Source organism: Dasypus novemcinctus, chromosome 6 (genome assembly GCF_030445035.2).
Source record: "Dasypus novemcinctus isolate mDasNov1 chromosome 6, mDasNov1.1.hap2, whole genome shotgun sequence".
Classification (NCBI taxonomy): domain Eukaryota; kingdom Metazoa; phylum Chordata; class Mammalia; order Cingulata; family Dasypodidae; genus Dasypus; species Dasypus novemcinctus.
The window spans coordinates 47,142,958-47,168,087 of NC_080678.1; the positions used below are offsets into that span (position 1 = coordinate 47,142,958).

Sequence of the window (25,130 nt, forward strand, 5' to 3'; positions counted from 1 at the left end):
CTACCTACTAGATACATGGTTTCTCACCTCTGTTTCTCTCTGCATACCCGTTTCACTCTTACTGATGAGGGGGTTTGGGCAGGGTTGAGCAATTGATACAAATATCTGCTACAAAGTGCAAAGACCTCAGAGAGGCTTTTTCCCTGTAAAACTGAATTTTGGCTTTTAATTCCTTACAGTTCTGGCTTGAATGGTCTTTGCTGTTGTGTGATGCCCAAGATTGCTTAACTCTTAGCTGCCTTAGGCTCACCAGTAAGATTAAAAAACCAAACCAAAACAAGACCCACACCTGATAAAGCACTGGTTAACAAGAAAGAGAGAGTTGATAGAAAACCGTGAACTCCTTGAAAAGATCTAAACAAGGCATGAAGTCTCCATATTCCTAGTCCATCTTTCATGATTCTGGAGTCAGTTGACTTGTTGACTTAATGATATCATTTAAAAGGACCAGCTAGAAAGAAGAATAGTATCAGAGCCTGTTAACCATGTTAACTTCTGAGAAATAATTAGCGTTCAGTAAGGAAAGTGTACCTTTGCCTATTACACAAACACTTTTGGCCTGTTTTTGGAAATAATTTCCAGACCTTACAATTACTTGAGCCAAAAATTAGAGTTCCAGATCCTACTCCAGGTCTTGACATTCAATCTTCTGGAACCATTTCCTGGAGACATTTGGTGAATGGCAGAATCCTTTCCCTGCTCTCTTCAGTGGCAAAATGCTTTATGTCTTAGAGAGGGTTGGAATCTCGGTTCCATCACTTACCAGCTACGTGGAATTGGAAGCCTAACAACCTCTCTTAAGTTTTTCTCATAAAAACTTGAATTGCTAGGTTTCTTTTCATATCTATATCATTTGTCTTTTTCGTAGTATTTTTAGCTCCTTCAAGGCAATGTTTCTTACCTGCAAACCCTGTTTCCTCTATCACTATTAGCATTGCTTAAGCTAGGAATATGTTTATCATTTTCTTGATTTTGGCACCAATGTTAATAATCATTGACTGAAGTTTCTTTTTCTGAAAGGGTCAGTTAATTGCCTCAACAGATCTTATGTGGAGCAAGCAGGGAGCACAGGGAGCAGACAGGGCAGAGGTGAAAAGCAGAATTATTGGTGCCTTGTCCTCCTGATTTTGCCCCCATCCCCTTCCCTAATTTTCCTGTACCACTGCCAGCAAGACTCAGGGGTACCTCCTATGGCTATTCTCCCCACTGTCCCCAACTATTTCTTCTCCAGCCAGTTCTTGCTGATCTTCATGGGTTGGAGGGTTGAGGTTGGAAGGAGCATGAGCTCTGGTCCCATGGATGAGGGGAGGGGGGATGAAGCAGAACGGGAACCAGGTGGAGGTGGAGGGGAAGGAAAGGTAGAATTCCATTTTAGGCTGCCATTAGTTTCCTCCTTAGAAATCTAAACATCTCAGATCATAAGCTATTTTGTCAGTAAAAAGACTGACTTCATTCTGATAATATCTACCCTAATGTAGTCCATGTGAGGAGTTCCCATCTTCCACTGAACATGACTTTGGCCCAGTTTCTTAAGGAATATTAATCCTAGCCTTCTTGTGCTGAGGAAGTCTCTATCCCCTCCATGCTCTGGGTTATGGTGAAGCTTCCTGATATTGCATGAAAATGATGGATGCTATTACCCCCAGTTTCTCTCCCTTCCTGGGTGGATGGGGGCGATAGAGAGAAGCAAGAGTAGATGTTCTGTCAACTCATAACTATTACACAGGATCCAAGCAAATACAAGTGCTAAATGTAAATTCAAACAGTGTCCTTCCTTAGGTGTCCAAGGAAGTGTCGGTCCCCTGTGAAATCAGGGAAGGCAATAGCAGAGCACTGAACCTGGATTTTTTTTAGGAGGTACTGGAGATTGAACCCAGGACCTAGTATATGGGAAGCAGGTGCTCAACCACTGAGCTACATCTGCTCCCTGAACCTGGGTATTGATAACAGGTTCTCCCTGATTTCTAGAGAAACTGCTTGAGTTTTACTTTCTTGTATGCTGGGAGTACAGTATGCAACCCAGAGTTTTATTTAAATATTCATTGAATTCACTTACAGATACCTTGTTTTATTTACATATTTATCTCTACCACCCACATCCCACCTTAGACTGTGAGTCACTTAGTGGCAGAAGATGCTCCCAAACCACCCCCAACTAAGGACACATGATCCCTGTGTCCCCTCCTCACCACCAACCCTAGCACAGAATTTTTTTGTGAAAAGAAAGGAGGGAATCTTTTTGTTTTCCTTACAACTATTTGGTAGGCCCAGCATCTCCTCTCCACCAAGCTCTGCATAAAGGATAAGATGAGCTAATATACAAAGGCAGCTCAAAGCCGGATAACCTTCCAGGATTGAAGCAGGAAGGCCAAGGAATTCTGGCTCCATTGGCACTTCTGAAGCTTCACTGGGTGAATACCACTACCATGGTCCACTGGAAGCTCTGGAGAAGGAGAGGCCAGGAAGAAAGCACCTACAATGTATCTCCAGCACTTTCCCACAGGCATGACTTGTGTGTTCCTGGGTGTAAAGACAGGTGATTCAGTTCTCAGAATCTGGTACCATAAAATATTTGACTCACACCCACAATTCCCCTGGTTCTGATTTCATGCTTCCTGAACAACTGAAAAATTACTATTTGATTTACCATATATTTATTATTGACCCACTATCCTAAAAAGGATATAAAGAGCCTTATAAAATAGACATACTTCAATTTTAAAAAACAACATTTGATACAAATTGTTACAGTGAGGTTTTTTTTTTGCTCATCCAATAGCCATTTCCTTCTTATTCCCTATTTTTTTTTGGGGGGGGAGAGGGGACTATCTCAGGTGAAACTGATACACTCTCACTCCAGAATTTGAGAAAGGATTGGTGACCCACACTTGGCCAATCTGTGAACTCCATCCTCTGACCACAGTAGTTTGGCCAAGGCACCCAAGGAAACTCCATTTTGGGAACTTACTTGGAAAAGAGAAAGACAGAGAGAGAGAGAGAGAAGCCAGTCTTCCACCGGCACTGGCTGCTCTCTGAAGGGTGATATACACCTGGTACTGCTGGGAGCCATCAGGTGGGGAGGCAGGAATCTGAGAGTGGAGTCAACATAGGAGAAAGGAGAGTTGAGGGATGAAGAGAAAAACACTGAGTGCTATGAGATTTTTTGAATTCCCGGATAGAGCCATACCTGAAATTAGCCAATTCCTGGATTTAAAAAATATATATGATATTCCCCTTTCTCTCAATTATGTTGTGTTTCTGGCCATTCTCAACTGAGAGTCATGATTAATTCAGTATATGCAAAAAGTGGAGTGAGAGAAAGTGAGGATAGAGAAGAAAAAATGAAACCAGCAGCAAGGTGAGCACACCCATCCACAGTATAGCTGCCAGCTCTGGCCCACCGAGTAAACTCAAACTTGGTTGCCATCAACACACAGGGAGACTTGCTCAGTCACATTAATTAGTAGAGTACCTGCAAGATTAAAACTAAGCAGTATCAAAACTAGGAAGAGAACTTTTAAAATGAAAAACAGAAATAACTTACTTAAGTAATGTTCCGTGGGACATTTGAAGGTTGGGTGGTGGCAGAAAAGTATTGGTTATGTGGTCCTATCCACACATTGGGGACTGGGCTGTCTAGCCCTCCTGGCTCCCAGCCACTAAATGCTAGTAGGATCCCCCAAACAATATGGCAACCAAATACTTCTATAAATTACCAATATGCTCCCCAGGGGTTAGCCTCATCTCACAGGACTCACTGCACCAGATTCTTGTGCCATCTTAAATGATGAGTTCCTAATTCCTCCTGAAATTTTCTGTGAGTGTAATTACTCTTCTCCCATTACCTAAATTCACTCTTCACATATCTCTGGCTTTTCCTCTTCTTTGGCCTTTACATTTTGGCAGTGGCCAAATCCTATGGGACTTTTTTTTTTTTATGACAACCTCTCATTCATGCATTCTTTTATTGTCACTACATCATTCAAATCCAGATTCCTTTTTGCCTAGACCATTGAAGTGGTGATATCTTTCCTTGAATTTCCTCCTCCCTCTGTTCCCCGCCCCACCCCCACATCCCTACCAAAATCCCTATTTGTAATTAGTCACTTCCTGCTTGGAAATCTTCTATCTATCACATCTAGTCATTTATTAAAGAGCCTACACGCTCTGGTCCCAGCTTTCCTTTTTTTTTTTAAGATTTATTTTATTTATTTATCTACCCGCCCCCCACCCCCACCCCTCCGTCTGGTTGTTTTATACTCATTCTCTGCTCTCTGTGTCTGTGTGTGCTCTTCTTCTTCTTTAGGAGGCACTGGAAACTGAACCCCGGACCTCCCATGTGGGAGAGAGGCGCCCAATGGCTTGAGCCACCTCTGCTACCCCAGCTTTCCTTTTTATTTATCATTCTGTGATATGAACTCTATATTACAGCCTAGCTCATCTATTTTCTAGTTCCTTCCACATGGCCATACCTGGGTCTTTTCATCTCTTATTGGAATGCCCTTAGTTCATTTGCCTATTTTTCCAACATACATGTGTACTGAATAATTGCTACATGCCTGACAGAGTTCTAGGCCCTGGAGAATACAATAAGTGAATGAGGCAAATGATTTCAGTGCATCCGTTACATTTTAGTTGGGGACGAAGACAAAAATCTGAGACACAAACAAGATAAACATGCTATTGAAACATTCCTACTATAGGATAGGTGCTGAATTAAGCCTAGGGATACCAGAGATTTATCTGCATCCTCAGAAACCCAGAGCCTAGTGGTGAGGGGTCCGTCCTTTATCTGGCACTCTGTGGCCATTCAGTCACAACAAATTTCTGTGTGCTCCTTCTATGGTTCAGACATAAACATGCTGGGGATACACTGGAAAAAAAGACAGAGTCCCTACTCTTAGAGTGATATTCTAGTTCAGGAAATTAAAACTTTTTTGCTCAAATATCCCTTAAAAGAAAGAAAGAAAAAATTATGTATCCTTTGTACATTCTAAGCTGATATCTAAAATTTATCATCATAAATTTAAATAGTCATAAAGTATGCAATTTCTGGCACATTGTAGATATTGGCATTTAAAAATACAACTTATATCGCTCTTTTTAATGTGCCATGTTGCTTTGAGATCTACCATTATCCATTTAAAAATATATGATCAAGTTTGTCTCTATTAGAAATTTTACTTCATTCCTTTTCTCCTTAAACTTGTATTTCCAGTTCATTTCTTCCATAGGATTTCATTCTAATACAATATACTTTTATATTTGAAAGTCTTTTATTTATACTTATCTTGAACAAAAATATTTTTGCAAATTGAAATTTTTTTTTTTCTTATGACTATAAAGTCTTTAGTGTTAGAAATTTCATCTGGATGAAATTTACATTACAAGGAATATTAACATGTGACTGCTAAAAATAACATAACTATTACAAATTTAAGTGCTTATTAAACATAAGAAATACAATTTTATTGAATAATCTTCACTAGATATACAGGGCCAGTTTATTTACAGTTAGTTCACTTTTTATGGATGAATATTATTTATTGCCAGAATAAGACAGAATTCAACATCAATTCTATTTGTCATTTTTGTTTTTATAAATGTAAGCATTAAGAAATCTAGGTCACATAAATGAGTAGATGGGAATGGAAAAATTCATTTTTGCAATGCCTTTCAATTATCTGAACGCTTTCTAACCTTTTGCTGTCACAAACAGTGAACAACCTCTCACATGTGTCATTTCTCACATTTATCTACCCATAGGATACATTTTCAGACATGAAATTGCCTAACCATCATTTGAATTGTTTTCGCCATAGGCAAACATAATCCTAATACTGTTGAGTAGAAATTTGAAATGTAGTGCTAACTGATTAAGACCGCTACTCTGACAAGCTGTTCAAGAAAGCAACATGTATCCCATTCATAGACCATAATGTGTGTACTAAAGTGGGAAAACTTAAACCCTGAGAAAATGATGTTCACTTTCCAAGCCCAACCTTTTCTGGCAGAATTCTTGTCATATAATTCACTTGACTACTTGGCCCCAAAGGAGTCGTCTTTAAATAATCCTTTACATTTTCCCAAGTGCTTCTATATACCTTATCTATTTTGCTCTGTAACAAATGAAACACCCCATCAGGTTAGCCAGAGGAAGTAATATTATCTCCATTTTATAGATGAGGAAACAAAGGGAGAGACTCAAAAAGAAGTTACAGCTTGTCCAAAGTCACCCAGCAAGTTAGTGGCAGTCTAGACTAAAATCCAGGTCAGCAAACCAGCATGTGCTATTTCCACTAATCTTTATTGTCCTTTCTCTCCAGTCTTAAAAAATAAGTGAACTGCTCTCAAACTTATTGTGCAGAAGACATCTAACAACTGATGACTGCTTTAGTCTGTGGAACTTGTCCTGATGCTCCACAGATGTTGAAGATGAACAGCAGGGATCTCTGAGACATTTTTAAAAAAAATCTTCAAACAGGTGAGGTCCAGGAAGGGTTATATCTCCCAGGCTTGCCTCGAGCATTATTTGTCTCACAAAACAAAATGGAAACGTTTGGTACTGCTACCCAAGAAGAATCAGAGGTGAGTGAAAAGTGCAGAAGGCTTTTTCAGATGGGGTGCATCAAAATGCCATGAACTCTTTGAAATGCCTCCCATGCATTCAACTCAGGGTGGTACTCAATAGAACAGGATGCTTCAGCGCTGCATACAAAGAAACACTTCTGGGGACACGAGGCAGCTGGCATTGTACTGGATGAGAGCAACCTTCCACACAAATGCAGTCGACAAGAAATTTTACTCAGAGTCTGGACTTTGATCCATAGTAGATAGAGAAATCAAGAATTCTTTGAGATTATTATTTCCAATCTTGACTGACTCTTCTCACAAATGATCCCCAAATCCCACTGGAATAACACAGGAAAGACTTATTTCTCACTAGTGCCTCAATCCGATAGTGGTTATATGGGGAAGAGGGAGAGGGCTCTGCTCTGAACCCTCCACCTGTATTCCATCTGCCAGAGCTCAGTCAGTGGTTCCCATTGCTTGGGATGCTGAGAAATGAGTTTTCTTCTGTGCTCAGGAGACCAAAAAAAAAAAAAAAAGGATTTGGGCAAATACATGGTAGGATCTCTGTTCCATCAGCACAAACTGGCTTATAATTTTATTTAATGGTATGGTAAGAAGTCCACAAAGATATGCTAACTAGGACAGTGAATGAGAAGTTCCTAACACAACATTTGCCTATAGGCAATTCTTCAGTGAAAAGGATGTGGGAATCCTTCCAAACTAAGCAGGTATTTATTTATGACTTGTGGGACATAGAAATGTGTTAATTTCTATGTTATGTGCTAATTGTGTTACAAAGTACATAATTTTCATTTCATAATTGGGGTTAATCATTCAGGTCCTTTTTGCTGACTTTATGAATTCGTGAGTTAAAAACTGTGCTGGGTACTGCTAATGTGCGGTGACTGGGATTGAAGAGACTTACTAACAACTGTGATCAAGATTCTCAGTCCAAGGAGGAAGAGGGTGGTCACCTTAGGGAGAGCCAGCCCGGCCAGGTTTATTCCTCTCTGGTGTGCTGTACCCTTCAATTATATCCTGGAAAAACTAGTGAATGAGTGTGAACCTTGGGGTCCCTAGCAGAGCTTTTTTTTTTTTTTTCTTAAACCACACACCATGACAAATCTCAGAGAAGCTAAAAAACAAACAGACATAACCAAGGCAGACCAGATATTTTTAAGTGAGCTGGAGCTTCATTACTGCAGACTCAGATTCCTCTGAGCCTGGCAACCTCCCTACTCCAATTTCAGCATCCTTCTGCCAGCCTTAATGTTTAAAAAAATACACTTGATCTCTATTCTCTAAAGTATAAACCTTCTCTAACCTTAGAAATGTGCATGTCTATGAGGGACTATGAGGGTGGATTTATGAGAGTGTGTCTAAGTTACTATATGTATTTGTATTACTGTGTGTATGTGCCTATGTGAAATCTGGAGCAGGACAGAGGAAGGCAACTCAAGTGTTACTAGAATAAAAATCAAAAAACAACACAGTATTGTACAACATAAACAGGAACCCCAATGTAAACTACAGACTAAAGTTAATAGTATAATTACAGTAATATTTTTTCATCAATTGCAACAAAGGTACCATACTAGTGCAACGAGTTAATAATAGGGAAAACTGTATGTGTGTGTGTGTAGGATATATGGCAATTGTATATTCCTCATGATTTTTCTGTAAACCTACAACTTCACTATTAAAAAAGAGCTTCCCTGAAGACCTACCCTTGCTGGCTCTGTAATCATAAGCACCTGCAAAGCTCTGCCTCACTCTGGGGAGAGAACAGGGCACAACTGCCTGCCAGCATCTGCCTGTAAGAAGGACAGACAGTGCTTCACCCCTGAGCAGAAGAGTGCCTGCCCCTTTTCTGGGCTCCACTGTCACCTTCAGGGGCAATGGGCATGGATCTGCCTGTTGGGCTGCACTGGCTCCTAAAGCACTTCCAGGTCTTACTATCTGCATCAAGTTCCTAAAAGTTATTGCTCCTATCCGTGTGTGCCTAGGAAGACTCCAGTTTCTACACCAACAGACCAATCCCCCAGAGTTTCCTCTCACCTGTGTGCAAGGCCACCTGCCAGCCCATGCTGATTTAGCCTAGTCCTCAGCCTGCTCGCCCCTCAGACCTACCAGGCGTGTTCCTACGCAGACACCTGCAACTAATCATCAGTGTTTCTCAAGAGTAGAAAGAGAAAACTGGAGTCTCAGTAGGTAAGTGCAGTAAATAAAAGCAGACTTTAGTAAACCAGTCTCAACTGGGCACATTTTCTCGGGGTTTTTGAGCTTGCAGCAAGAAGAATAGGAAGTCAGCTGTCAATTGGCTTGCTACAGTGTTTTCTCAATAACTTTTCTGCATTTATGGTGTTGATACCTTTTTGTGGGTTTCTCTGTCTTTCACTTGTAGGGTTTTTTCCTGAGAGACCCAACTGGGGGAAGAGCAAAGCTGAGGTGTTCCTCAGTGGGCTTGCCACAGTCTGGAAGGAATCAGATTTGTATAGCAGAAAGAGGAAAGTTAAGACTGTGATTTTTGTGTTGTGACTACATTCACATTCGTAGTTGTCCTTATAACCAGAAGAGCCCTGTGACTCCCGTGTGTCCTCAAGCTAAAGGAACTGCCTATTGAAACATAGAAGCAGGGACCGTGGAGCACTGCAGGTTGCGTGAGCAATTGCCCCTTGCAGTTGGAGTACCCCGGGGGAACAGTAATTCCTGTAGGGTGATGCGGAGCTAATTCCTTCTCTACCAATTGTGGTTGCTAAGAGCAGCCGATCTCACAAACTGTTTTAGCAACTTTTACTGCTGGGAATCATTCTCTTGGGGTCCTTAGAAACTGGCAAAATAAATCTTTGTACTCACTCTTTTTATATTCTGGTAACACTGACTAAAAACCTTTGCTTAAAAAAGGAAAGCTTTTTCTCAAGCAAATGCAACTGATGGAACATATTCCTCAAGTTTGACTTTGAAGGTGCTTATGTAATAATAATAATAACTACTTTCATTTTGATTAGCTTTACATGCTCCAGAGTTCTCTCACAAATTCCATTTCATTTGATATTTGCAATTGCCACACGAGGTAAGCGGAGCTGACCTTGACCAATGGGATAAAGTGACGTGCCAATGTCACAAGGTGAGTAGTTGGCATGAATTGCAGCACAAATGTTCTAACAAATAAGTTAGAAGTCTTTCTATCATTCTGCAGAACTTCAAAAATAATCCTGTGGATTTAAAAAATTGTAACAGCCAAGCATGCTCAAGGCCCTGAAAGATACACAGGCTGATGAAGGGGATCTATTTTGGTGATGCAAGTGAATATTGGGCTGCTGGTTTTCAGCAAAAGTTGCCAATGCAAATAAGCATGACATATTTCTATATTCATCCACTTGAAAGAAAATCTTATGGCAGGAATTTGCTCCCAACAAAGCAGATTCCAGGATGTGCCAGCATCTGTACAAATGTGACTCATTCACTGCAACCTCCATGTCTGTAGGAGAACTACAAGTTCCTTGAGCAGGAAGACTAGACACAGTCCTAGAGATCATTTTACTCAACCCTATTCTGTAGGCTCAGAGAAGAGCACTTATAATAGGGGTCAGAAATAGGATAACACCCCAACCTTCAGACTCCACAGTCAGTTCAGAGTGACACCTCTGAGTCCCTAGAAGATTCCATGTCACTAAAGCACCATTAAATCACACTCAGTGGATTCAAGCAGATGAGAGCAGTACGGTCTTTCAGCAGGATTCAGAGCAACAAAGACTGCAATCAAAGGCCCCTGGCTTGCTTGACATTGCTTTTGTGATGGTGGATCTCTCCAGAGGCTCACTGGAAATCAAGTTCAAATCAGTTTTGCCCTAGGGCTTCAGCATTGGAGTGTGAAGCCTGGGTTGGCTGATGCTTGGTGTGTTGTGAAGGCTGGCACAGGGTTTAGCTATATGCTCCCGTTGCTTTCTATAAGGCTTAACTGATCAGCTACGGCATAGTGTGAATACCAGAGCACCAGGCCATAGCAATTGTGACCCATGTAGCAAGGGACTAAGGTGTTTATTCAAGGGCTTTCTCAGAGGCTTTCCTGATAGTCCATTGGAAGGTTATCTTCAAACCTCAGTCTAAGACCAAACCATTTCTATTTATGCTAGCAGCTTTGCCAAAGTGTCTCTGAGTCATTTTCAGTATTTCTAAAGGAATCACACAAGCTTAGAACTTGCACTTGTACCTCTGAAGGAATGGCCTGAGACTTTGGTCAATAAGAAGGCATTGCTTAGATCTTCATACCAAGAACTGAATCAGACAACACTGTGTTAGGGGGACCGCTCCCAGTGTGAAGGTCAAGGCACACAGCCTCCCAGCTACTGGGAGAGTTGCCTGCTGATGGACCCAAGCTGAGTCCCTCTCCAGGGATTGCCTTTGACCAGAGACTGCTGCTTGTTCCCTGGGAAGAGCCTGCACCTGATGACAGGTCAATGTCAGAGCACAAAGGGTAGGCCCCTTGCTCATTTCATCTTCAAAAGGCCATGCTAGCTCTGGAGTTCCCTGTGGGACTGGCTGCGATCTCTGGTGCAACTGCATCACAGCGTAATTTCTCCCTCTGTCAAGTCCTACTCCCTTTACTTCTTTATGTGTTGTTCCCAAGACCAGTCCCCAATAAGTCCCCTGCATGCAAATCTTTGTCCCAGAATCTTCCCAGGGAAGACTGACAGTACAGGGAAGTTGACAGTACACACACACGTGCAGGCACACACACTTTTGTCTTCTTTGGGCACAAATCTTAACTTTTGTCATCAGATGAAGATTGACTGCTCCATCAAATTCTCCCTCTCAAAATGCCCAGAGGGCTGCTTCTAGCAAGATGCTGTGAAGACAGCCAAGGAAATCTGTTAGTTTCCTACGAATGCTGTAACAAATTACCATAAACTTAGTGACTTAAATAAACACATGTTTATTCTCTTATAGTTGGGAAGATGAGAAGTATGAAATCAGTTTCACTGGCTGAAATCAAGGTATCAGCAGAGTCGCGCTCCCTTCAGGGGTTGTAGGGGAGAATTCATTTCCTTGATGTTGCCAGCTTCTAGTGCTGCATTCCTTGTATTCCTTGGCTAGTGGGCCCTTCCTCCTACATCTACTTTTCTATTTTAATAATATATTGAGATGAAACTCATGTAACATAAAATTAACAATTAGAGTGTGCAATTCTGTGGCATTTAGTATATATTCAGTATAGTATATTTTGTCTAGTTGCAAAACAATTCCTACATTCCAAAGTAAATCTCTTTTTCCATTTGCAGCTATTTGAAATTTCCCCCAACCACTGACAACCGCAAATCTACCTTCTGCTCTATGGATCAATCTATTCTGGAAATTTCATCTATATGGGGATTCTGCCAGTTACTGAGTATGCCTAGGCCAATTATGTTTTTTCAACTGTGAAAATAACCACAGGTTGTGTTTAGGGGCCCATTGAACCCAATGTAATACACACCTGAGCTAAAACTCCATGGATCATTGGACATCCATTAGCCTGTACTCTGACTGATGGACCACAGTGATAATTTCCATCTCCTGGAATTAGCGTCAGTTCGGAGTCATTATCTGGCAAGTCCCCAAAGATCTTATTATTTCATTTTCTCTAATATGCCGTCACCTGGTTAAAGGTCACAGGGGATACTACGAGAAAGGTATACAGTGCAAATTTTTGGCAGAATAACAGGGTCTTTCCTTAATAGAACATGGCCACCCCTTCATTGAAGGGTTCTGGTTCTGCAAACTGTCTCAAGTCCGGGAATTGAATTGACTGAGGGACTGTGACTCTCTATTTTGGTGCTGTAAATTATACTTCTGTTCAGTTGATAGAAGTCCTCTGCTTTCCCCCTTCCTCCTTCTTCAAAGTCAACAGCAGAGTATCTTCATGGGTCACATTGCCTTCTTCTGGGTCAAATCTTCTGCCTCCCTCTTGTAAGGACACTCGTGAATGCTTGTAAGGCCCACCTGGATAATCCAGGATAATCTCTCCATCTCAAGATCCTTCACTTAATCACATCTGCAATCTCTCTTTTGCCATATAAGGTAACATTCACAGGTTTCAGGATGTAAATATCTTTGGGGACTGTTATTTGGCCTATTACAGAATCATACAGCAAACTCTGAAAGACATATATTCTGATTCTAATCTACAGTTTATCTTCTCCCAAAAGGGAGGTCGCTCCTAGATCTATCTTCCTTTTTGCCATCCACTTATTATCCCAAGAAGCCTGGTCTCAGCTAAATACCTACCTCTTGATTCAAGCCTTTATTTCAAAACAGCAGTAATTCCTGCATCTTACCTGCCAGTGCAACAGCTCATTCTCTGTCTCGCCTCTGTCACATGTCTTCTACCCCCACTTCCTGACAAATTCTGTATCTACAGTCACCCTGTTGGCTCTACTTCCTATGCTGGAACAGCATTCTCCAGCATGCTCTGCCACTGCAGGGAAGAGGGAGGGCAATGGAATGGTGGGTTAAGCCTAACTGGCAGACAGAGTCACTTTTTATTTGGAGTGAGAGCTGAAAATGTGTCTCCCATTTGTGCAGCATCATGACACTTCCTATGCCCCTTCCATAAAACGTCCTCTGCCAATAAAAACTTGGGATGAACCATATGATCCTTCAGCTGGGGATGTGAATGGCTGCTCTTCACACACCCATGGACCAGTACTAAGATCGATCTTAAATTCCACTGGTTCCAAGAAACCCTGTGCAGTCTCATTTCCTCCCCTGCCCCAATTCTCTTAGCATATTATTTCTACCTCCCTATGGACAATACAGCTTGACTATGTATTTATCTTTCCTACTAGACTGCAAACCCCTTTTTTACCTTTCTACCCAATATCCCAACCAACTATGGTCAGCCTGAGAAAACATGGCTTCTGCAGAGAAGCCCTTCTACCTGAAGTCCATAAACTGGCTTAGAGTCCCAGCTGCTGTGACTGTCTTTCACAGGCACAAAGATAGGCACCAACACTGAAGGACATTTTGGGAACAAGTGGAACTTGTGACTGCCATCTGTAGGCCAACGGCCAAGCATGTGACCCTGGGAAAGCCCTTCACATGGTTGCCTTTACAGTGAGCGCAAATGAAAAACTGCAGCTCTTTTCCCCAGTGACAGGTATCAAACAATAATCAAAAAGAATAAGGAATCATTGTTACCTTTCTCCTCTTGAGGACACAAACTCCTGGAAATTAGGGACTACACCTCTCTGACAGCTAGCTCTCCCGTGCCTGGCCCATAGAATGTGCATGAATGTTTATCATATTAAATTGTACTGAAGGCAATTCAGAGGGACAAGACTTGAGTTTTTGCTATAAGTCTTTTAAAAATGTTTCTGTGTTTTAATTCTTGAAATTAAGAAATATTTCAGACATATATGAAGGTGTAGAAAATAAAACAGACAAGCATATGCCTGCCATCCAGATTAAACAACTGTTAGCATCTCCCCATATTTATTTCAGATCACTTAACACAAGAAAGACAGAAAGAAACAGCTAAAGCCCTGGCCTTCACTCATATCACTTTTCCTTCTTCCCTCTGCAGAAGTACCACTGCCTGAAGTTGGTGTGTGTTATTCCCATGCATGATTCTTTTATAAAATATGTGTATACCTCAGACCACATTTACTATTGCTTTATGTGCATAAGAATTTACATAAATGCTATTATATTGGATCTAACTCTTGCAACCTGCTTTTCTTACTCAACAGTGTCATTTTAGAGACTTATTCATGATGTATGAACACAACATAGACCATTTCATCCATTTTACCTGTAGTCTTCTATACCACAGTTCATTTATCCATTTCTTTATTGCTTTTTGTTGTTGCAGCAAACATGTTTGTGCATGTATCTTTGAGTACATATATGTATATAAAGTTTTTTTTTCACAATGGAATTCTGTATTAGTCAACCAAAAGAAATCTGTTGGCTTTTATAAAGGGTATTTATTTGAGGTAGAAGCTTACATTTACCAGGCCATAAAGCATTAGTTACTTCCCTCACCAAAGTCTGTTGCCACGTGTCGGAGCAAGGTGGCTGCTGACATCCAGCCTTCCTCTTTCTCTTAAGGCTCCATGGTTCCCAGCTTCTTCCAATATCACCTATAGGCTGAGATAAGTCTTATCTCTCTTCCCAGGACCTCTGCCATGTCTAATGGAACCTTTTCTCTTTCCTCACATATCTGCTTCTCCTGCATGTTTACTTCCTTGGGCTCCGGGATCAAAAACACTCAACTCAGTCCTTTGCCATGTATTTTATCTCACCCACCAAGGGTTGGGGACCCAAGACCCTACTGACATAGCCCAGTCAAAGCTCTAATCATATTTTAATCAAGTAAAAGTGAAACATCAAAGAGACCAGTTTACAAACATAATCCAATATCTACTTTTGGAATTCTTAAACCATATCGAACTGCTACAAATTTCTAAGTAGGGAATGAACTTCTTCACTTTACTCCATATTGACAACTGGCTTTCCCAAGTGGTTGTGCCAATTCACACTCCCCCAGACTATAAATTACCACATTTCTGTATCCTTACCATCACTTGTGAGACTTTAAAATTTTTCCAGTCTAATAGGTGGAAAATAGCAATTTATTCTTTTGATTTACATTTCCCTGGTTACTAGTGAGTTTAAACATTTTTGTATGTTTACTAGCTGTTTTGTTTTCATGTGTGTGTGTGTGTTTATGAAAAATTGGTTCTAATCCTTTGCCCCTTTTAAACAACTGGTTTATCCTTTTCCTATAAATTTATAACTGTTCTGTGTTTGTTCTGGAGTTATGATTTGCATTGCAAATATCTTCTCCCAAATTGTACCTTGCTTTTTTATTTTGTTTTTACTATCTCCTGCTATAAATAACATTTTAGTTCCAACATATTCAAATTCATAAATATTTTAAGGTTTGTAGGTTTTTGTCTTTTATTTAATAGAACTGTTCCTAACCCTATCTCCAAGATAGTCTCCCATATTATTTTCTAAATTTCTAAAGTTTTGCTATTTATATTTAAATCTTTGTCCATCTGGAATTTATTTTTGCTTATATGATGAAGTAGGGGTCTAATTTTATCTTTTTCCAAATAGAAAGCTAATTGTTTTAACACCTCCTAAGGATAGTCCATTCTTCTCTCAGTATTTGAAATGACATTTCTGTTAAATACAAGTTACCACATGTGATGGTTAATTTTATGTGTCAACTTGGTCAGGTTACATTGTCCAGTTGTTTGGTCAAATACTGGCTAGTTGCTAATGTGGAGGTATTTCGTAGATGGGATTAGCATCTATAATCAGTTGACCTTGAGTAAAGGAGACTAACTTCCATATTATAAGTGGGCTTCATCCCATCAATCGGTGTTCTTAACAGCAAGAAGTGAGGATTCCAGGAATCAGAAGGTATTCTGTGTCACAAACTCTACTCCTTGATGAATTTCTAGCCTAAGGAATTCAGACTGTTATAGATTTTCCAACCCTGCAAATGTGAACTTGCCAGCTCTACAATCACATGGGCCAATTCCTTCCAATAAATCTCTTCATATATATGTATATGTATATATAGATAGATAGATAGACACATACATACATACCTACCTATTCTCTTGGCTCTGTTACTCTGGAGTACACTGACTACTGTATATAAGTGAGACAGCTCTTAGTTTCTCAATATCGTTCATTTGGTCCATTTATCTATTCCTGCACCAATAATGGAATTTTTAGTACAATTATAGTTAAATAGCAAGTCTTAATAGCTGGTAGTGTGATTCCACTCATCCTTTGTCTTCAGATTTGTTTTGGCTTTCATAAATCCTGACTCTTCCAGTATTTTAGGATCAGCTAGTCAATTCCTTTGAAAAATGCTATTGGGATTGATATAGGAAATGCATCTATACAAATTAACTTATGAAAATTGTACAAATGGCAAATATCTCTTCACAACCATAAACAGAGAACCTCTCTCTGCTAAGGTCTTCATTTATGCTTATCTCATTTAATACAGATTTATAATTTTCCCTGTAAAGATTCTGTACATCTTTTATTAGCTATAGTATGGGAGGTATTTACAGGGCTTTTGGCAACTATAAGCAGTATCTTTTAAAAAATTGTATTTTCTAACAATTTGTTGCAGGTATTCAGAACTATTTTTAAAAATCAGTTTTAAATTAGACAACATGTGGAATTTCCTTATTTTTCCTAATAGGTGGCTATAATTTCTTCTAGATCATTTAAATAGATAATCATAGCACCCATAAATAATTACTTTTATTTTATTTTATTTTGTTTTGAATCTTTATTAGTTTTTTAATTTCCCCCCCTCCCCTGGTTGTCTGTTCTCGGTGTCTATTTGCTGCGTCTTGTTTCTTTGTCTGCTTCTGTTGTCGTCAGCGGCACGGGAAGTGTGGGCGGCGCCATTCCTGGGCAGGCTGCTCTTTCTTTTCACGCTGGGCGGCTCTCCTCACGGGTGCACTCCTTGCGCGTGGGGCTCCCCCACGCGGGGGACACCCTTGCGTGGCACGGCACTCCTTGCGCGCATCAGCACTGCACATGGCCAGCTCCACACGGGTCAAGGAGGCCCAGGGTTTGAACCGCGGACCTCCCATATGGTAGATGGACGCCCTAACCACTGGGCCAAAGTCCGTTTCCCCTTTATTAGTTTTATTTCTTCTTCTTCTTGTCATTGCTGTACTGGATAGGACTTCCAAAGCAATGTTGAATAGGAGCTTTTGATGGTTGGCATCCTTGTCTTGTTCCTGACCTTGAGTGGAATTATTTTAGAAATTCACCACCATGTATAACTTTTCCTGTAAATTTATAGTTATCTACTTTTAGTAGGTTAAGGAATTTTCCTTTTATTCCTAGTTGCTAAAAGATTTTGGTCATCAATTGGTATTGAACTTTATCAAATGTAACTCCCGCATTTTTTTGAGGTGATCATGTTTTTTCCTTCCTTGTTATATGAGTATAATAAATTACATTAATAGCTTTTATAGTGTTAAACTTGCATTTACTGAGAAACCCAACTTGGTCATAATGTATTATTTTTAGACTCTGCTAGATTCAGTTTGCTAATATTTGATTTCAAAGTTTATGTTTGTGTCCATAAGTGAAATTAGCCTATGGTTTTCTTTCTTGTATTTTTGTTTTCTGATTTTATTATTAAGATGTTTTGGATCACAGAAGGGTCACAACTGTGGCAGGGGAGGATCATTGGTGCAAGGTGTCAGTGATGGGAGATGCATGGGAGGAGTTCATCTGGGGCATATTGTTAAGGCATATGAATGTGTTCAAGTGTTCATGGGGCATTGCCATGGTGGCTGAGACCCACTCAATAACCCAAAGAATATTGAATTCCCATCCTGAGGAGTTCTGCTACATTCTCTAATCAGACAGCAAGAATTTCCCAAGTACAGGGTCAATGACTAGTCAAGGAGGAAGGACCATTGTGCTGAGCTCTTGATATTGATGATTGTACTTATGAACTTTTTTCTTGAAATTGAAACTTAGTCTAGTATTATATGTTGCTTAAGAGATACCTCCTGAGGGCCTCCTTGTTGTTCAAATTCAGCATATAAATGCACTACTTTTCCCCTCCCTCTCTCTCCCCCAGTGTGGGACATGACTTCCAGGGATGAGTTTCCCTGGCACCAAGGAATTATTACTAACTGCCAATTAACAATGTACCTGAAAAAAGACCTTGACCATAAAGGGGAAATGGTAAATACAAATTAGGTGGGTTTTTTTTTTTTGATGAAATAGATATTATTTATTATCTTATTTTTTTAAAGATACATAGATCACACAAAATGTTACATTAAAAAATAAGAGGTTCCCATATACCCCATTCCCCATATACTTTCACTCCTCCCACATCAATAGCTTCTTTCATTAGTGTGGTACATTCATTGCAGTTGATGAATACATTTTGGAGCACTGCTACACAGCATGGATTATAGTTTATGTTGTAGTTTACACTCTCTCCCAGTCCATTCAGTGGGTTATGGCAGGATATATAATGTCCTGCATCTGTGGCTCAGAGATTTCAAAGTGAGTCAAGAGGTCATTCCAAAGGTTACACTTATGCACCTCTCAGCAGGATCCCACTAATTGCCACAGTAAATAGTGCCTCAAAAAGCGGGGCTCCTGAAGGCTCTAGAGACACCCAGATACTATAGGCAGGGCAGACAGCTTAGGAGTTTGGTATTCTGCCAGTGGACCTTACCTTGGAATTTATGCTCTCCAGTGTGACAGAGTTGGATTCATTTGTGGTTTCCCTACACATGGCTCTTCTGCTCCTTCTATTTGAAACTATAGTTAGTTCTATACTTCATAGGCATATATACAAGAGACTTAAATCTCTGGTCTGTCCATGTACCATTTGAGCCCTGAATCACTGCAGAGTTACACACATACTCTCCAATTCATTGGCTCACCCAAGACAACTAACAAGGTGATGATGATGGGCAACGCCCATTCCAAGGAACAGAGAGAGTCTGCAACTGCAAGCAAGCTAGTTCCATCCATCTGCCCCATGGGATCTAAGCCTTATATTAATCAATTTGAGGCAGAGTGGGCATCACCATTCTCAAATCCTCAGGATTGGGGAATGAACAATGGACTAAAGTAGACTTACTATTATTCTACTATAGACTTATTGTCATTCAAGCAATGGAAGAACTTGTATCATTGATATAAAGGCAGTGGCCACCAGAGGCTCTGAGGGGAGGGAGAGCAAAAAATAGGTGTAATACAGGGACATTTTGGGGACATTGGAATTATGCTGCATGAAGTTGCAATGACAGATAGAGGATATTATATATTTTGTTATAACTTAAAAAATTGCATGGGACAGAGTGTAAACTATAAAGTAACCTATAATCCATGATTAGTGGATGCTTCAATATGTGTTCATCAATTATAACAAAAGTACTATACTAATGAAGGATGTTGTTAATGTGGGAAAATGTGGGATGGGGTGGGAGTGGGGCATGTGGAAATCCCCTATTTTTTTATGCAAATTATGTAATCTAAAGTTTCTTTAAAATACATACATACATATATACATACATAAAAAGATTATGTTAATGTCATAAAATGTGTTGGAAAAGCTTTCCCTCCTTGTCTGTTTTCTGGAACAGATTGCACAAGAAAGGAGTTAAATTTTTCTTGAAAGTTTAGAAAAATTTACCTGTAAAACTATCTGAGAGATCAACTAATTTTGGGGGGTAGATTTAAAATTCCTGATTAAATACTTAAAAGACCATAAGTATACTTATCTGGTCAGCAAGATACCATGAACACAAAGGTGGTTTTCCCAGGATGAGGTTCATCAGTTGTATTCTGGTTGTGCTGACTCCTTCCCAAATGCAGTAAACTTGACTGCATTATTTGTGGTAGTGGGGGACTGCATTTGCACTTTCCCCTAAGGGAAAAAAACTATAAGTCTATTTTTAGCTTTTCAATTTATTTGCGAGTTTTATTTTCCAAAAGTATTTCCATTTCATCTAAATTTTCAATGTTATTGGCATAAAGTTAGATGTAGAAGTCTAGTGACTTTGTAAATTGATACTATACCTAGTCTACTTCATTTTCTTTCCCAATGTTGTTCATTTGTATCTTCTTTCTTTTCTTTTGATCTTTTGCCTTTGTTCATCCTCTCAGTTGTTTTATTCTTTTCTATTTCATTAACTTCTTAACTCATGTTTATTTTCCTTCTTTGTCTTTATATGAGTTTATCTTATTGCTCTAACTTCCTGTATTAGATGTGTACCTCATTAATTTTCAAACTAATCTTCTTTTATGAGTGTGTACTCATATTTGGATTATCTTTCTAAGTGCTGCTTTCGTTACAGGTCACAATTTTGATTTGTAGTTTTCTTATTGTCATTCATGCATAGATGTTTTTAAATTTCCATTATGTTTTGTACTTTCACCTATTAATTATTCAGAAGTGTTTAAAAATTTCCAAGTATATGATTCCTTTTTAGTAGTTATATTTTTATAATTTATTTCCAATTTAATAGCATTTTGAAAGGGAATGTGGTCTTTATGATATTGATTCATTTATTATTTTTAGAGACTTGCTTTGTGGTCAAGTATGTGATCATTCAAAAAGAAGTTCATTGTGTATTCTTTGTTAGGTGGAGTTTCCTAACAATTAGAACATAATATTTCTGTTATGTTCATATTGTTAAATGCATGGTTTAAATCTTTTATATGTTTACTAATTATTTTGTTTACTTGAGCTATTTAATATTGAGTGTTGTGTTAAAATATACCCTTATGATTATGGATTTCTTTATTTTACTTTGAATTTCCATTCATTTGAGGTTCTCATATTTTGAGACTATGTTCTTAAAAGTCTATGTCTACAGAATTTTTATATCTTCCTGATGAATGGTTTCTGGCCTATGTGGATGAAATCCCTCCTTTGTTTTTCCCACTTGGAACTGCCATCAGTGCTTATACCCCATTTCCACTGCTCTTGGATTGAAGTTTTACACCCCACCTTTGAGAAATAGATTTTGCTAGCTTTGTCTGAGTTTTCAGCAACAAGATACACTTTATACATCCACTGTGTACCTTCTTGCTCCATGTCCACTGCTTTGGGGAGCATTTTCCCTTGCCATCTCCCAAATTTCCTGAAGTTGAGGTTTAATTTTATTTTTCATTCTTCATATTGCTTTTGGATGCTCTCTAAGAAATACCAATTTTTGCTGCCATCTTCATATAGGAAATTTGACATAATGGAGCTGAAAGTGGATCAGTATGTTTGTCCTTCTCCTAAACAGTATTTTAGTACATATTCTAATCTCACCTTCTTGTACTACATGCTCTTGGTCTAGTATTTCAGTTGCACCTTATTTATGTAACCCCAAAGCTAAACATCATTATATATTCTAACCAATGTTTGTTGAGATTTGCCCATGTATGTACTGGGCTCCCCACTCATCTTGCTTCCTGCTTTCCATGTCTTTTCTCAGAGAAGTAGATCTTTTGGAATTCTTTCAGCAGGGTCTATGAATAGTAAACTATTTAAATCGCTGCCTGATGATGTCTTTATTTTGCTCACACTCTTGAATTTTAGTTTAGCTAGGAATGGAATTCTAGGGTGGCAGCTATTTTCCCTCAGCACTTTGAAGTTTTTGTCTCATTTGTTATTGGTTTCTATTGTTGCTAGTAAGAAACTAGCCAGCAGTTTAATTTAGTGTTTCTTAACTTTTAAAATTTCACTTGCTTATAAGTAAAATCATCTTTGAGTCCACACCACATATAAACGTAAATATATATAAATTTTACATGTACTAATGTGCCATTAGATTATGCATGTAATAAAACATATAAAATAGAAACAAGACTATATTTATGAAATAAACAATAATTTTCAATTAATTTGTTTGTTAATAATATAAAAAGTATTTTGCTTTTACTAAATCATTAGTTATAATTATATTTTAAAGAATGAAAAGTAAATAAAAATGCTTCATTAGTTTTAAAATATCATCATTTAACATTTTATTTAATATTGCTTTAGTATAAAACAATATGGGGTTCTGATTTTGATTATGGCTTATTTTGATATTTGGTTTCAATGGTTATAAAAGCTAACAACAGTGCCAAAAATAGATAAGTCACAAAGATATATCAATACAAATGATAACAAGCTGTGCTAAATCATTAACTCATTTTTTTAACCCCATTTACCAATTACACAATAGTTTTTGACTTAATTTAATTAGTATACTTCTATTTCCCCTGACATCAATCAGTTCTTAAAACTATTTTGGAATTTGTTGCAATTTTACATATTTAACAAATGTGCCCAACTCACTAAAACTTTAAATTTTGGCAGATTTGTAAACTAGAAATTTCTGTTTCCAAGTTTTTGCTTTTGGGGGTTTGTTCTCTTTTGTAAGTGTGCAGTATAAGATGTTTTGCCGTCATAGGTGACACCCTTACATTGTTTTGATGACAAAAATCCATAATTATGGAAAATGTCTTGGCATCCCTAACAGCTGGAACCACTTACATGAGCTCCCAGTGTCACTTAGGAAGGCAAAGAACTTACATTCTCTGCACCATGTTTCCCTCATTTGTGAAACAAGAGGGCTGGCAGATGAGCTCTGAACGCCCTGCCAGCCCTAAGGTGCAACTGTTTCTAATCCACCTGAGTGGAGCTGAGCAGAAAATTCAGACCTTTAGGTAGAACCCATTATCTGAATCATTGCGCATCCACAGAAATGAGAACACTGTTTATGTGCTGATCTGGATGGATTTCCAAACGTATTATTTTTCCAAGAAAGCAAAGCAAACAGTAGTATAGAGACTGTGATCCTTTTGTGTAAGTTAAAAAAATGACTAGATAGCTAGACAGATAGATAGTTGCTAGTATAAAAGATTTCAGGATGAAGAGTATTAGCGGCTAAGTGTTGGTTACCTATTGCAAGAGGGTCGAGGGAGTGAAAACTTTCATTCGTTCTCTCACTTTCTTTTGGACCTTTTCAAAGTGCTTGAATTATGTAATCCAGCACATATTATACATGCATTTCAAATATCAGTGGGAGTTTTCTGAACCAGGAGACTAAACCATTTCTTTTTCTCTTGTTTTCTTCTTTACACTTTTCTGTTTAAAAAACTTAAAAAAAAAAGTTAAAAAAAAATTAAGGATTTTATAGCATACCTAACATGACAGGAATTCACAGGCAGAGAGAAAATCAGTTAATTAAAAGGAGGAGCTTTCTGGAGAAAGTGGCATTGTGCCTCATTCTTGAAGGATAAATGGGCTTTCGTCCATTGACAGAGAGAAGGAGGAGTTAATTTCCTACCCTCTATCCCCTTTCTCTGTAGCAACATGGAAAATGGATGGTTGGGGATGAAGATTATTTAAGACCAGGATACTCAGGAAGTCTGTCTGCCTGGAAATAAATGTTTCTTTCAATGCAGTGAACAGTATAGTGGTATAGAACTGATTAGGCCCGACTAAGGGAGCAGACCCAAGTTAAATGAAAGATAGAACTTCCAAATGCAAAAAGTTATCCTCAATGTTAATTGGCCACCCCAGGAATGAACACACAAATTCCAGCAGAAGCTGAAAAAGCGTCCCTCACTAGGTAGGCAGTTGGATTAGATCAATCTAAGGCCTCGGCGAAGTCCAGTCAGCACCCAGCACAGGTGTTCAGAGAGAAGCCTTTGGCAGGGGCAGAAGGAAAAGAGTTGTAAACTGCAGCATTCTCACTGGGGGAGAAATGAATCCCGAAACACAGGAAGGAAAGTTCCTTTCTAAAACCTGAGCCAATGACAATAATAGAGGGGCCCAAGGGGACAGAGGGAGAAAAGGCTTCCTCTCATAAGGAGGCCATGAGTCCCCAGAGCAGAACTTTGCAGCCATTTTGTCGTGGAGCCACAAAGTCCAGGCCCAATACATGGGTCAAGAGTATGTGAATTTTGGCTCAAGATGAATAAACCTGACCCCAACAGCTGCCACCCACTCTGGAAATTTGTATGTTCAAAGAATGTGAGCACTTGAGACTATTTCTAGTTCCAGCTGCCCTGCGGTATTAATAAAGGTCTAATTGCTAAAACCACATGGAGTGGATATGGTGTTCATTTTCCTGACACATGGAAAATGTGTGTTGGAGGCTGAGCTGTCAGGCCCAAATCACCTCCAGACCCCACCTCTTGCGAGGGCATTTCATCACCAGGCAGGACTTTCTAAGCTTGGTCAATGGCCTCATTATGTTATTTGCATCATAACATTGGCGCCAACATGACAGCTTAGAATTCCTGTCTAAGAAATGTGGCACCAAGCTTGTTTCCAGCCCCATTTCCCAGGCAATGCAGTGTGGAGAAAAGTCCATCAAATCGTCTCACCTGAACAGGAAGGAGCCATCTGTTTAGCGTTCTGGTCGGGATTGTAAGGCATCTCCCGGTTCTCACCAGATAACTTAACATAGAGGACCCACCTTATCACTCTGAGACTCTCTCCATGGACAATTAGGCTTCCTTTGCAAATGGAGATAGGTAAGGGCAGTGGGGTTTTAGCTACTTTTCTCTGCTGGGAGAGACATGAGTAGGCTCAATGTTGTAGGGGACAGTTCCATTCTTCTTGCCCCACCTTACCTTGCCCTGCCCACAAATAATGACTGCAGTCCCCCCTCCAAATCTAAATATGTTATTACCGTATTATTTCGTTATACTACAATATATATTCACAAAAGCTGCTTTCAAGTAGTTCCATGCTAAAAACACCAACAACCACACATTTATTTTTAGTATATAGCTCCAATTCCTTTTATGGAGAATTCCCCCTAAATTTACCCTCTTTTAATTCATTTTTCTGGTTTGTGAAGGATGCTAGGGCATCCTTATTTTCTTGAGGTTTCCATATAGGCCTAAGGTTTTAGTGCATTAAATATCTCTTGTATGGTGTTCTATGCAAATATTACTTATTCGCCTGTCCCCAGAGACTCATAGATCACTGAGTTTTAAGAAATCCTGGACATTGACAAAATTCATGACATGTGATTAAGAGCCTGAACACTGGA

General features: G+C 39.2%; 1 non-coding gene across 1 annotated transcript; it reads left to right on the top strand.

Annotated features, from left to right (window-relative positions):
- Positions 1 to 19,854: 19,854 nt before the first annotated feature.
- On the top strand, positions 19,855 to 20,011 carry LOC111761791 (U1 spliceosomal RNA). Its single transcript, XR_002795052.1, has one exon. It is a non-coding gene; the product is annotated as a U1 spliceosomal RNA (small nuclear RNA).
- The last annotated feature ends 5,119 nt before the right edge of the window (positions 20,012 to 25,130 follow it).